Source organism: Amborella trichopoda, chromosome 7 (genome assembly GCF_054954075.1).
Source record: "Amborella trichopoda isolate Santa Cruz 75 chromosome 7, AtrichopodaSantaCruz75HAP2 v2.0, whole genome shotgun sequence".
NCBI lineage: Eukaryota > Viridiplantae > Streptophyta > Magnoliopsida > Amborellales > Amborellaceae > Amborella > Amborella trichopoda.
Window position 1 is genome coordinate 5,010,947 of NC_142342.1, and position 6,026 is coordinate 5,016,972.

Sequence of the window (6,026 nt, forward strand, 5' to 3'; positions counted from 1 at the left end):
CCCAGATCGAGATCAAGATCCAATCCCATTTTTTAAATACTAAATTCTTATTTTATATATATTTTTTTTAAATGATATATAATCTGGATCCAAATCCAAATCCGATATATTATTTGGATCTGGATCCGATGTACATTATTTGGATAAGGATACAGATCTAGATCCAAAATCCAATTTGTACCCAAATCCAATGTATACTATTCGAAGTCAGATCTAGATCTGAGTAGATCCGAATCTGTATTTGGTCAAATCCAGCCCCGATCCCAACCGTCCTCACCCCTAATGTTTTCAGATAAATGATGACGTGTCAAATTGTTGATATTTTATGTATAGTTTAATAAACTTGTTTAATATTGAGACAGAAAGAGGCGCAAAAAACTCGTTATCATCATCATTATTATCATCAAAACTTTTTTTTCAAGTATTTAGGATCAGTTACATCCTACACAAGTCATGATCTACCATTTTCTCTATCAAGAGAAGTATAGATTCAGGATTCATGAAAAGTTTGGCACGATTTTAAGTTGGCTGCCTACCTAACATAGATTCAAGATTCTACAAACATCTAGAGTTATATCCATGTCAAGTCCCAAGTTAAAATTCAACTAAATAAATAAATAAAGATCAATGAGAATTTACAGGGATTTATGTTTTGTTGGAAGGGCAAATTCCTACCCATTTTTGTTACATCCAAATAAAAATTCTAAGCAATGAAAATATTTTCCCAAGAGGAAGACAGGAAATGCCATGGAAGTTCTTAAAAAAGTAATCTAAAACAATCAAGAACAATAAGAATGTCTATCAGTGTATAAAAAGTCACATTCACCACTTACTATCTTAGTTGAAATTGGGTGGTGGTGTACCATTGAGCATGCTGAAAATCCGATAAAGTTTCTCACCAAACATCCTCAACAAATGAGTGATTTTATGTCAAGATTGTATACTAGGAGACTATTATATTTATTCTTGCTATTGGAAGTCAAATTGGATGGCTTAGGTTGTGCCACAAACTTCGATAAATTTCTTTTTTCAACTTTAAGTCTAGTAAATAACACTCCTACAACCACCCAATTTGAAATCTGGTGAACAAAAGGGATTATCGCCTCCTTTAATAAAAGAGAAAAGTTTATATAGAGCTTTGGCTCTAAACAATCAAATTAGAGCCTACCTCAAAAATTTTACGGTAAGAGGTTGTTTTGATGTTCAAATATCCTCAAATTGATCATTTGGATATCAAGATGGATGGACTTGAGAAGAAAAAAAAAAGATTTCAAGTTTTGGAAATAGTATATCTTGTAACGTAGTTTTGAACCATCAATTTTTAAGTTATTCAAGTTTTCATAGATCTATTCGATCTGCACTATATTTTAAGGCTAGTCAAAACTTTTCAGTATTGAAATTCCATTTCACGGCACTATTTGAAAGTGGGCTCTAATTTGATTGTTTAGAGCCTCGGCTCTATACAAACCGTACCTTTAATAAAAATAAGTTCTCTTTATATACTGTTCCTTTTATACTAAGCAACTTGATGAAACAACATCATTGTATATAATAAATCTAGCAAGACACCTAATTTTCTCTCTTATGAAATCTAACAAGACACCGAACACACTCTATATAAGTTCTTGTGTTTGTTTATGCATATGTGATAAAGAGTAAATCCCATGAAAAACATGAACAAAAACAAAACAAGTAGACAGACAATATTGTAGCACTAGAATTTATTTTATTTTAATGGAAAAGTGTATACAGAGCCGAAGCTTTAAACAATCAAATTAGAGCCCACTTCAAAAACTTCATTAGAAGATATTGTGTTGATGCCCAAATATCTTCAAATTGATCATCGGGACATCAATATGCATGGACATGAGAAAAAAAATAGATTTCAAATTTTGGAAATAGTGCATTTTATAATGCATCTTTTTACCATCAATTTTCAAGATTTTCAAATTTTTATAGATCTGCTCGATCTACTCTATTTTTTAATCTTTAAATTTTATAATTAAAGATGAAAATATATTTTAAGGCTATCACAAAGATTTTCAATATTGAAACCACATTTTCAACACTATTTGTAGGTGTTTAGAGCCTCGTCTCTATATAAATCTCATTCATTTTTATTTAAATTTAAATTTTTTTATTTTTTACTTTTTTTTTTTTGTAGGGAGGTGGTGGGGGGTTGTTGGTGGTAGTGAGAGAGACCACTTGGTTTCATTAGTAAATACATATTGGTTAGGACTTTAGTTGCGATGAGATCTCCATTAATATCGATGCAACATTCAAATCTATTACACACACACAAAAAAATCCATCTCTATCTAAATAAATTGTTTTCCTATCTATCTCTAAATAAATTGTTTTCCCCTAGTAAAGTTTTGCATAAGTCCTAGGATCACCGTACCACAAAATACACTATTTTCAAAACTTCAAATTCATATTTTCTCATGTCCATGCATGTCGAGATGATCAATTTGAGGATATTTGGGCATCAAAACAACTTCTAGTGAGATGGGCTCAAATTTGATTGCCTAGGTCCTCGGCTCTATATAAACTTTTTCAATAAAAATTCTAATAGGCGGTCCAATGTTTCATATTTAGAGCTCATTTCTTCTGGTTAATGTAGTCCGTTTGGACTGTATTTTTTGAAGGTTTAAGACAGTCCGTTGTTTTTAGAAGCATTGGACTGCATTTAGACCTCATTTTTTTTTATTTTTAAGGCGGTTTGATGTTTCTAACATCGGATCGAAGACAAATTTGAAAAAAAAAAATGGAAAACGAAAAAAACCTGACGGTATAAAGAGGGTGACTTACATAAACTTCACCAAAACTTAAAAGCAATACATAAGAATGATGTGATTGGATTCCAAGGGTTAAATCCACATGCGCCATGACTTAGAATTCCAAAGAAAAAGTAAAGAGCAGGATGAAGTTCAATACATCAAAAATTAAAAGGCTCTCAACCTCTAAGTCTTATGAGAATCTCTAAGGTTGATCCTAAATGAAGGCTCGCAGCCTCTAAGTTCTATGAGAATCTCTAAAGTTGAACCTAAATGAACCCAAAACTCTTATAAAATACTCAAACGAACCAAGAAAAAATGATGATAAATAGAAATCCTACTAAATGGATAGCAAGAAATGATCTGATAAATTGTTGTATCAAACAGAGTGACCTGATTAATAGACACTATAATTTGTCATTTGCTATGATTCATTCTATTGATTGCCACTATAATTTATCATTTGTTATGATTCATTCTATTGAGCTTGGAATAAGACCGAAACCACATGTAAATCAATAACAAACAAATCCAGTACGAGATTGTAAACACTAATCTCGCCCATAGTTTATATCATCATGCCCTTCATTCCCAAATAGAGAGAAAGAACGCCTGCAAATTTGAGACAGAATGAGAGAGAGTGAAACTGTGAGACAGATTGATCATCTCAATTTGCAGACAGATTGAGAGATAGTGAAACTGTGACACAAATTGATCATCTCGACCTCGAGATGTATGAATATGAAACAAAAAAGATTTTGTGTCTCATAAATAGTGCATTTTGCAACCGTCTATTTTTAAGATTTTTAAATATTTATAGATCTACTTGATGATAGCCATTTTTGAAGTTTAAACTTTTATAATTACATATAAAAATAGATTTTTAATTATTTTTAAGAATTTTTAATATCAAAATTACATGATAAAATTTGGAGGTGCATATTTATAGAAACAACATCCTTAAATAAAAAGATAAAATAGAATTAGAGGGGATATAGAAATATTTACTCAAAAATGGAATATTTGCTCAAATAGAATTAGAGGGGATAAGTATACAGAAAAGGGGAGAATGAGAAAAAAAAAAAACAGATATAGAATATTTTCTTTTTTAAGTATATAGGAATGAGAATAAGAGAGAATACTGGTTTGTTACCCAATTTAACTATATTTACCATTAGTCTCCTCCAATGTTTCAAATTAAAGTAAAAATCAATAGCAACCTTTGAATCCTTTAACTAAAAAATATTACAATTAACTCTCATTCAAGTTCAAAAGGATATTGAACTCTACAGTTTTTTTAGGGATGATCTTGAACTATAAAGTTTGAAAATTGACGTCAAATGGTAATTGGAATAAAGCATTTTATATAGGACATCTATGGAGGCCTATTCACATTTAAAGCATAGGCCTAATCATACATAAATGAAGGCCCATTCACATTTAAAGCATGGGTCTAATCTCACATAAATAAAGTATATCATAGAAAGAGTATCTTCTACCAAAAAAAAATGCCAAATGCGTATTATTTTTTAATATTTCTTTCAAAACATATAAATTACCATACTTCAAAAAACTCAAATTCTTTAAAATTACAGGTGATATTAAATATAGTTATAAAATTAAAAAAAATAATAATAAACTTATTTAAACTGATGATGTCTTTAGTTGTTATAACATATTACTAATAAAATAATAACAAAGTAAATATGATTTTTTTATGAATATCATAATTATATGTTTCTAATTATAAATTTTTCAATATGTATTTATTTTTATTACAATTTTATTAATATTAATGCAGTAATTCATGTATTACGACAATAATAGTATCGTTTCACTAATTATAATTATGAAAATTATATAGAATTATTAAAATTAGAATTAAATATTATTAATATATTCAAATAATAAAAATAAAATTATATGAATTTATTATAATTAATTTACATTTACGATAATAATTTAAATTATTATCATTAACTGTTTTTATAATAATATTAAAATCAACATTAATAATGTGATAGTAATATTAAAATAATTATGTAAATATAATTAATATCATAGAGTAATGTTATGAATATATTTTACACGTTTCCATTGGAAATTTTAAGCGCTCGCTTAACGCATATCAATATATTCAAGTAGTCTCCCCTCTACCTTGCTCTACTTGCATACTTTAGAATAAGAAGTAGGATTAAGCTGCTTAATATATCGCTTCCCCGTGCTTCTTTATTCCTTAGATCTTAGAGCCAGCCTTACTTACTACTCTCACTAAGAGCTTAGTGGACGGACTCCCTGTAACTGTTTATTGCTTCCGTGCTTGCGGGTCAAGGTCGCTCATTTAGGGGGGGGGCATGTATACAAATATATATTAAATATAGGATCAGAAAGACTATCATGACAGAGCTAGAAGTCTGGTTTGCTTTCTTTGCTGGACTACTCTCATGAATAAACATATTTTCTTAATGAAGGCTTTCAGCCTTGACAGTGATTCTATTGTATATTTACGAAATGATTTACATAAATGCTTGAAACATATTTTCATTACATATTTACGTACTTATTTATGTGATCGCTTTTTTCATTCAACGTGTACCACACGTGATCCTACTTGTAGCAAAATAAAGTCTTAAGTAGGCTTTCTATCAAGTAGTGTATTGTATATCCATCCGGATCACATTACACACATTTCTCTATCAGATTTCTTAAAAAAACTCCACCGAAATCATGATCTTTAATTAGGATTCACGCACTGTGATGAACAACACTTGGCAAGATGACCCTAATGGACCTTCAGGTAAAGTATTCCGTTGACTGGTGGAACGTTGCACAACCGCCTCTCTAATAGCTGAGATTTCACATGGTCATAATGGTTTTATATTTTGCTTTTTTTCATTTAAATAATATATTTATCTCAGAACATATTCAAATAAATAAGAATCGCAGCCATCCGCTCATCCCTCTCCTGTCACTCTCTCGCTCTATAACTCAACGAAACCCTCGGAGAGAGTCATTGGTCTCCTGCCACTCACTCGCGGTTCTAATGGTGGAAGTGGAGCAAGGATGACCCCTCTCGCTCGCAGGCACATGCTGCAAGCTTCAAACGCGTCTCTGCTCTCTCTATCAACCAGAATCTCTCGTTTTTTTTCCTTTTTCTGTGGCATTTCATACGGCAGTTAAATATATCTTAGGTTTTATGGTACTTAAATACCATAATATTATACTATAATTATTACAATAATATGACTA